At 38.6% G+C, this 9,923-nt stretch overlaps 1 non-coding gene across 1 annotated transcript; it reads right to left on the bottom strand.

Moving 5' to 3' along the window:
- Positions 1–1,067: 1,067 nt before the first annotated feature.
- On the bottom strand, positions 1,068–1,174 carry LOC141694656 (small nucleolar RNA R71). The gene has a single exon (XR_012563944.1). It is a non-coding gene; the product is annotated as a small nucleolar RNA R71 (small nucleolar RNA).
- Between the last annotated feature and the right edge of the window lie 8,749 nt (positions 1,175–9,923).

Genomic DNA, 9,923 nt, shown 5'->3' with positions numbered 1-9,923 from the left:
GTATGCATGATTAGTGGGTAACTCTAACCGTTTTACTTGCCTTATGTAATCAAGATAGATAACTTGTGCTTAAATCGTTATGTTGTCAAATTCTATAGACATATAGGGTCTCAATATAATTGGTGCCTATTCAGCTTCTATCTCTTTTTTGGATGTCTGGTAGAATGGTACTCGTGCAACAAAAGTTGGCGTTTATCAGTTTCGTGTTATCTGATTAGTGTCATCACCATCACATGCTAAGGTTAAGAACAATAAGGCTATTGAATGAAGTATTTAATGAAGTTAGAATCCCATGTTTGTCATATATATTATTTCAACCATTCTGGTTCTCTTAGTTATAATTGTCAGTCTAATCTCTTAGTTTAATAAAAACCCAATTTGTTACTTGTCTTAGCATTGAGCGATAACCATACATTGTTGCATAGGTGCATAAATTGAACTTAACCAAAACCAGTCTCTGTGGGAATGAATCTGATTTATATCTTATACTACTTGCGAACGCGTATACTTGCGTGAATATTAGCGCGTGTTTTCGCCCTAAAAAGTTTTTAGCGCCGCTGACGGGGACTCGGTGTTAATTTTTAATTTATGTGCTTGTCATCAGTGGTCGTTAAAGTTCACTGAATCGGATTCTTTTACTTTCATGGTTTATTTATTTGTGTTTCAGGTACTCATTACAATGGGAGATCCAGCAGCACAAACGAAAGCCTTGATGGATTTTTCTCAACCCAAGATGAATGACATTCAATCTAGCATTATCCGGCCAGCTATCACAGCTAATACCTTTGAGATCAAGCCTGGCATAATTCAATGGGTACACTTCAGTCCAGTTTGGGGGTTCTCCAACGGAAGATCCCAATACACACATTAGGGATTTCATAGAGATCTGCGACACCTTCAGGTTCAATGGTGTTTCTGAAGATGTTGTTAAGCTGAGACTGTTCCCATTCTCTCTGAGGGACAAGGCTAAGAGCTGGTTAGACTCTCTACCAGCTGCTTCAATTACTACTTGGGAAGAGCTTGCTCAGAAGTGTCTTACTAAATTCTTCCCTATAGCGAAGACAGCTGCAATCATGAATACTCTTACTCAATTTGCGCAGCAATCAGGAGAATCTTTATATGAAGCTTGGGAGCGCTACAAGGAGATGCTTAGGAAGTGTCCTCATCATGGAATGCCTGATTGGATGAGCATCAATTATTTTTACAATGGGTTGGGAGCACAGTCCAGACCCATGCTCGATGCAGCAGCAGGTGGAGTATTATGGGTAAAGAGCTATGAGGAAGCTTATGATCTAATTGAACTGATGGCTGCTAATGAATATCAGTATCCAGCCCAGAGATTGCCACAGAGCAAGGTAGCAGGAGTTCTTGAGGTGGATACAGCTACGGCTATCACTGCTCAACTAAAGGCGTTGTCTATGAAGATCGATTCTCTGGCTAACTATGGTGTTAAGCAGATAATTAGTGTTTGTGAGTTGTGTGCATGTCCGCATGTGACAAAGCAATGCGCTATATCTAGTGAATCAGCTCAGTTTGTGAGCAACTTTCAGAGATCGCAGCAACCAATTCCAGACACTTATCATCCTGACAACTGGAATCATCCTAACTTCAGCTGGAGCAACAATCAGAATGCGATGCAACAGCCGTTCCAGCAGTTTGGAAATAAGCTATTCAACCCTCCTGGTTTTCAGCAACAAATTGCACCAAAACAACAACTCCAAATTCAACAACAAAATCATGAGGCAGGTCTATCTTCGAATAAAAAATCTGAATTGGAGGAGTTGCGGCTTATGTGCAAAAACCAAGCTCTTTTATGCCAAAGCCAGGCTATTTCTATCAAGACTCTAGAGAACCAAATAGGGCAAATTGCTAATGCCTTATTGAATCGGCCACCAGGAGTGCTTCCTAGTGATACAGAAGCCAATCCAAGCAAGAGGGAAGTTGAAGAACAGGTGAACACCATCATCTTAAGGTCTGGAAAGGTTGCAAGCCCCTAAATTCAGCAAGACAAAGAGCCTAAAAAGTCTCAAGTTCCAGAATCTGATGTTTTGGCTGAAGAAGATGTGCAGAAGGAAGTAGAGTTGGAACCAAGGAAGACTACTGTGGAACACACTCCTCCTGAGGGTATTACAGGGGAGAAACAGATCTATCCTCCAGCTCCTTTTCCTAAGAGGCTGCAGAAGAAACAGCCGGATAAGCAGTTTGAGAAGTTTTTGGAGGTGTTCAAGAAACTTCATATCAACATACCTTTCGCTGAAGCTCTTGAACAGATGCCTAGCTATGCGAGGTTTATGAAAGGTATTCTCTCTCGGAAAGTGAAGCTCGATGACTTAGAGACCGTTGCTCTAACGGAGGAATGCAGTGCTCTGCTGCAACAAAAGTTGCCTCCGAAGCTTATAGATCCAGGAAGCTTCACTATTCTTTGCACCATCAGAAACTTGTCGTTCGACAAGTGTTTATGTGATTTAGGAGCTAGCATCAATCTGATGCCCTTATCTATCTTCAAGAAGCTTGGTCTTCCTGATCCAAAACCAACATACATGTCATTGCAACTAGCTGACCGTTCCATCGCTTATCCACGAGGTACAGTGGAGGATGTCTTGGTCAAGGTGGATAAACTCTTCTTCCCTGTTGACTTTGTAATTCTTGATTTCGAGGAAGATAAGAAGATTCCCATCATCTTGGGAAGACCATTCTTGGCTACAGGCCGAACTATGATCGATGTGCAAAAAGGAGAGCTTTCGATGAAGGTTTACAATCAAAAGGTCACTTTTAATGTGTTCAAGGAAATAAAGTAGCCCATAGCTAAAAAGGAGTGCTTTAAAGTAGAGCAATTGTAGGTTTTGAATGCACCTCAGTGGAAGAGAATGTTAGATAGGCCATTCGATTCTCTGGGGTTAATAAAGTTAAAATTTTATGAGGAGCGTTTTGAACCATTTATTCAAGAAGCTCCCAGACTTGAGCTCAACCGAATGCCAGATCACTTGAGTTATTCATTTTTAGGTGCAGCCCCTGACAAGGGGTTTGGATATACTTTTGACGATGTAGAGGGTGACCGGCCGGTTTCTGTCGTGCCTATAGAGGGTTTTTCTCATGTGCAACAGGTAGTTGATAGGACTGGTATTGGTGATGCACAATATAGAAGCTTGACTAGGCGTATGGAGGCCATGCATGTCATCCTCCAATATTTTGCTGAAGATTTGACACACGCTTTCGGTGCTATTTTCCGAGATACTAGTGGTGAGGTTGATTGGCCACCTGATCCTCCACCCGAAGAGGGTGATCTTTCCGACGACTAGGTATGCCTGAAATCCTTATTATTACCATCTATGAGGACATTGAAAATTTTAAATTTGGGGGTGATAATGTAAGTATTAGTAGTGTGTGTCCATATAGATTCATATTGCATGTTTAGTTGTAGTTCATTCATATTTTTGCATGATTGTTCATTTAGGACATATTTGTTTATTTTTATGTGATTTCATATGGTTGCATTTGCATGCATATTTAGCATGATCCCTTAAGATGATTTATGATATTTGATAAGTTGATGTTGATTTCAGTGTGGTGATGACGAATAGAGGGATGTTTAAGTCTTAATGAATTGATTTGCATGCCAGAAACAAATATTTTCACAAAGTCTTATAGGGTTGCTTTTGATCTAGATCATGATCATACTTGTTTGTAGTTGAGATTTAATCAATTGGTTATATTTAGAATTTGTGATATTCTCGTAATGATGTAAAAACACTGATTTTTTTTTATATGGCTAGTAGCCGGCTCATATTTTATGAGTAGTCTAGGGTTAAATGAGATGGAGCAAAACGCACTCAGTTAGAAATAATTGAAAAAAAAAGAAAAGAAAAAAAAAAGAAAGAAAAGAAATAAAAAGAAAGATAAAAAGTATGTGTTTATGCATAATTGATCAAGAGTGAGCTCTTTAATACTCGAGTTATTAAGTTCTAGGGGAATTTGTGCCTAGTGACCTAAGGCTTTTATAGTCTGGGATCCGCTAACCTAACGCTCGCTACATGAGTATTATTGCACAAGTCTTTTGAAACCTCATTCATTGCACGGCCAAATAAGCATCATTGCTATGTGTTCAATGATAGTGTGAATCCTTGTATAACTCTAGTATAAAAGAGGTGTTGTGAGTCATAATGCGTTTATTATCTATCCTGTTTATAAACTTTTGATTGTTTCGATGATAGATAAGTTATGGTTATTGATCTAGTATCGAGAGTATATCTGTTAAGCATCCACACACGCACGTTTCTGGTTTGTGAGTTGGTTTGTGGGATTTATTCGAACTCTATTTCAAGTTATTGCATTCTTAGAGGCATTGGCTTATTCATTTGGTTATGGTTATTCTGAGGGGATCGATTGCATTATCATTTAGTTGCATTCACGTAATTGCATTCATGCATTAGGTTTGTTTTGTAGTTTTGAGTCTGTTTATGCTTGAGGACAAGTATCGATTCAAGTTTGGGGGTGTGATAAGTGGATTTTATATCCACTTGGAATGCTTTATTACAAGCTTAAATTGGTGTTTTGGACTCAAGTTGTTGGTATTTTGATGTGTTTTTGTGTTATTGCATTTCATGTATCAGTTATATGAAGAAAAGAGCTTTTAAAGGAAATATGATAAAACGTGATCAGAATTGGAAGCCAAGGCCATTGTCAAGTTGTAGAGAATCTCAATAGCTTCGCCTGGGAAGTTGAATTGCCTAATTCTGACGAGTAGAACTCAAGTTATGGCCAAAACAAGATTCATCATAAATTTTTCCAGACAGGCTCCAGGCGCCCGCCCGGAGAGCTAAGTGGCCGCCCGGGAGCTGAGGCGCCCGCCCGGAGAGCTAATGGTTTTTCACTAAAAGGAGAAAGGCGCGGATGGTCGCTGATTTCGCTGAAAAGGCCTTTTTTGAGTGGAATTTGACGATTTTAAGGGTCCAGGTCCACTAGGGGCGTATATATACTTAAAAAAAGGGTTTTCATCATCCGGGAAGATTGGGATACCAAGGAGAAGACCTAGAAGCACAGAACAACTCCGAAATAGAAGATCTTATTTTCAACTTGTGATCTTTGAATTAGTTGTAACTTTGGATGCTCGTTTTCGTTCTTATTGAACCTAGATCTCGTTTATTCGTACTTTAATTATTATTCAGTTTATTAAGACCTTGTTTTATACCATGCTTTCATTGGAACCCATGGTGACGATGAGTTCGATTATGGGCTAATCGTTGGCATGGGGTTCTAGCGGATTTACTTATGGATTTCAATAATTAATTTGTTTTGATATCTTGGTGTGTGGTGATTGATTGATATCCTAGTATTGGTTGTGCTTATTCGTCTTATGTGCGTAGCTAACATATAAGATAGAGTGTTAATCTCTATTGAAGCGACAGTGAATATAAAGGTTTAGAACTTGGCATGCTAGCATAGGTTCATGTATGTGTATGCATGATTAGTGGGTAACTCTAACCGTTTTACTTGCCCTATGTAATCAAGATAGATAACTTGTGCTTAAACCGTTATGTTGTCAAATTCTATAGATATATAGGGTCTCAATATAATTGGTGCCTATTTAGCTTTTATCTCTTTTGTGGATGTCTGGTAGAATGGTACTCGTGCAACAAAAGTTGGCGTTTATCAGTTTCGTGTTATCTGATTAGTGTCATCACCATCACATGCTAAGGTTAAGAACAATAAGTCTATTGAATAAAGTATTTAATGAAGTTAGAATCCCATGTTTGTCATATATATTATTTCAACCATTCTTGTTCTCTTAGTTATAATTGTTAGTTTAATCTTAGTTTAATAAAAACCCAATGTGTTATTTGTCTTAGCATTGAGAGATAACCATACATTGTTGCATAGCTACATAAATTGAACTTAACCTAAACCAGTCTCTATGGGAACGAATCTGATTTATATCTTATACTACTTGTGAACGCGTATACTTGCGTAAATATTGTTAGTCCCTTAACAATATAGCAAGAATTACAGAAGGGGGGTTGAATGGAATTCTTGAACCTTTTTCTTAAAATAAAAATGTTCCACTCGATTATGGATATATTTGTTTTGATTAGCACAATGCGGAATGTAAACTTGAATGAATCAAAACATAATTAATTAAAAACAAGAGTCTTTAAAAACTTTCTGGTGGATTTAAACAATTCCACCAGAGATATATTTAATATATTGAGAGGACTTTGTGTGCAGAAATGCCTACAACTGCTTACACAAATAGAACTGCTAAGAATACAGGAAATGCTAAAGATAGTGATTACAAAGATTTCTCTGTTGTTGTTTCTTAGCTCTCTCAGTTATTTTTTTATTTGTTACTCTCTTGGTTTATATAATACGAAGATTACAAAGTCAAAAGAACTGAACAAATATAAAATCTAACAGTCTTGATCTTTGCTGCTTTTCGTTCTCTATTACCCAGTTAATGAGCTTCCACAGTGTACTTGTATCCAACTCAACGGCTGTGTGTCAGCTTTCACTGTTCAACTGATGTTTGAATCTTGATCATCTGTCGACTTTCATATCATCCGTCGATGACTTAATTGATCATCCGTCGACTACTATGATAAACATCCGTTGATAGCTATTTTGGTCATCCGTCGAAGCTTTGTTAATCATCCGTTGGTAGCTATTTTGGCACTTGACTTCATTTCACTTATACAGAATTACAAGACATTGCTTATGTACAGTTAATCAACCTATTATGCATATCTAGTTAAAGTCAACATGACTTATATGCCACTATAGATTCTATACAAAGGTGCATACAACACTGTGCTACAAACTTATTATATAAGCTACTCACTCGATGGATAATAAGTTAATCATCCGTCGGGACTATAATGAGTTATCCGTCGGGACTATAATTCTTATCCGTCGAGTGCTACATTATTTCACTAAGTAAAATCTACTTAGATGTTTTGTTTAGGTAATCATCAAGTACTCAACATATTCACAACAATCTCCCCCAATTTATGTCTACTGGAATTGTAGCCATAAATTAAGAGATACTTGATGATGACAAAACATCCTAAACATATATCTTTAAAGATAAGTAGATAAAACTGAAAGTGCTTCAATTTAAACAAAAATGTACAAGGTTTGGCTCACAGTCAGTTCAAGATGCTCCTCTAGTCTGAGCAGATTTTTCTAGTTTCTTGAAGGTCTGGATCTTCTTCCAAGCTTTCTGTTATTTTCTTCAATTTGATTTTGGAGCTGTCTGTGGAATTCTAATTCATCAGATTCTGAGAGATCTAACATTTCTTGCATTTCCAAGAGAGTCTCATTGCTAGAGATACTCAATTGGTCTTCTAATCTGAAGAATCTTCTCACACCCTTGTCATCCATGAATTCCATCGGCCAGTAGGGCCTTAGATGCACTCTTCTCCCTGTGTATGGGATGATAAGAGTTTTGGGTAGTGCATCTTTGGCTCTAACACTCCTTAGCTCTTCAATCTTCTTCAATACTAATCTTCTTGCAGTTACATTGAACCCAAAGTTTTTCTTGAAGGATGAATAGATTTTGATCAACACAGCTTGGCTTTCTTGAAGTATCCTGTGAAGAGGCCACTGAATCTCCCTTCCCCCTTTGTATTTGAACACCAACCTTTCAGGTAGGTTTCTGTATGCATCAATTGCCCTTACCTCATCCAGCTCCTCCAGATAAAGGTTTAGATCTGAGAATTCTTTGATGTCACACAAGTACAGGTAGTCTCCCCTGTTGACCTTGGGTTGAGCTTTGACTACTGACTTGGATTTGAGAGGTGACAGCTTCACTCTCTTGACTGCCCTTGATTTTGTCCTTCTTGGCTTAGTAAGAATTGGCAAGTTGAAGTCAGGAATTGGTAATTTATCCCACTCTATTGGCTCATCCTTTGGCACAATAGGCTCTCCATGTATGTTCCTGTAGGGGTCCACCACCCTTATGTCTTCAAACACCACAGAGGGCTTTGATGCTTGAGTTTTAGCTTGAATGGATTCCTTTGGAAATTGATCTTCCAATTCCTTATCAACAACATCCAACTTTCTTTTTGTTCTTTTAGCCAGTTCTTTCTTTCTTGAGGATTTCTTCTGTTCTTCAATCTTCTTCTCTGATTCAGTAGCTTGAGATGGTTGAGAGGGAATTTGTTGAGAAGAATTCACAGCCTGTAGCTTGGCCAAGATAGCAAACTGTTCTTTCTTTTGTTTAGACTTCTTTGCATCTAGAGCAGCTTGCCTCTTTTCCTACTTCAATCTGGCTTTTTCTTCTTCCTTTGCATGAGCAAATTGTGGATGTCCAGCTACCACACAAATTTCCTTCCCATTTCTGAATATCTTTGCAATTCTCTTTCTTGAGGCTGAATCAGCTGGATCTTTGTAGAGGAGAATAGATCTTGACAGAAGCTTCTTTTCATCAGGCTTGGGTGTCTCATACACAGAATCCATAGGGTTCTTCAAAGATAACTTTGGATAGTTTGCCCTTGGTTTAAGAATTATCTCAGCCTTTGTAGTCTTGATGCAGGAAGATTGTCATTTCTCTAGATAGTTTATGCTCATCTCATTCACATTGATTGGCTTGACATGAGAGTGATGGATGGCTGACTGATCTGGTTCCTTGACTAATTAAAACTTTTGCTGTATTTCCTCATCAATATTTTTCCAGTTGATCAGAGTCAACTCTCCTTTATCAGTATCTTTCAAATTTGCTGCTGCTGCATTTATAAGATCTATACCATCTACAACTGGTGGCTTGGAGATAGTAATTGAAGGTACAATTAATTTGCTGATTTGAACTAGAAGTTTCTCCCCCTCAGTTGGTCATTTCTCCCCCTTACTTGATTCTCTCTCCCCCTTTTTGTTATCATCAAGTGGAGGAGTTAGGCCTTGTGCTTTAGCCAGTTGCATAAGAAGATTTGTCTGAGTCTGTTGATTTTGAAGAAGTAGAGCCACTGAATTCTCAATAACCGGAACTCTGTTCTCCAGCTTGGTTATCTTCTTGTCAGAATCTGATTCTCTCCTTAATCTTAGTAATAGATCATGCATGGTACCATATGGCATTATTGAATCCAGCTTCTCAGAGTTGTATGTCTTTAAGTCAGCTATATCCTTTTTCAATTCATCCACACTGAGATTCTGTCTTGAGTGTTGGATCTTCATTAAATGTAAAGAGTCTAGGTGAGCTTGAAGAACAGCCTTGGTACCAGCATCTGAAGCTTCCTGAAGGGCCTGCTGAATAGCTATCACTTGTTTTACCAAAGACACCTCAAATTGCCCTGGTATAAATTCCTTTGCCCATGCCCATTCAGGTAAACTGAAAGCAGAACTTAGGCCTTCAGCTCCCCCTAAGTTCATGCTTCCATCCAAAGAACTAGAGTCATCATCATCAGAATTTACTCCAAATTCTTTAGATGGCTCTCCAGCTTAAGAAGGCATTCTGTTCACAGCAGCTTTTTCTCTTTGAAGAGATTCTGTGGTGTGCACTAGATTCAAAGTCTGCTCTGCCTTCACATTGCCCTGAGTAGCCAATAGTTGATAGGCTGAAACAGGGTGAGTAAAAGTGTCAGCATCCAAGGAAATGTTATCAATTACAGCTTTGTAATGTTGCTGAAATTGTCTTTCCTTTTTAGCATCATCCACAATCATTGACTCACTAGCAATGGCTGGTTTCATCCTTATTTCTCCAGTACCTGCCTTTCTCTCATATTCTCTCTTTTGTTGCATCAGGGTCTCACCCTGGCTCCCCACCCTCACACCCTCACCTTCACCTACTAAGGTGGGACTCCTCTCACTCACTTTTGCCAATCCTGAATGAATGGATTGCTGAGATTCACTCTTTTCCTCTCCTTTTGCCTGGGAGCAACCCAGCCTCTCACTCAATGCACTTTCCTCTCTCAGTCCTAAGAGTGATTGTATTACCA

The sequence above is a fragment of the Apium graveolens genome, chromosome 10 (genome assembly GCF_009905375.1).
Source record: "Apium graveolens cultivar Ventura chromosome 10, ASM990537v1, whole genome shotgun sequence".
Classification (NCBI taxonomy): Eukaryota; Viridiplantae; Streptophyta; class Magnoliopsida; order Apiales; family Apiaceae; genus Apium; species Apium graveolens.
This window is presented reverse-complemented; position numbering and strand designations above follow the sequence as displayed.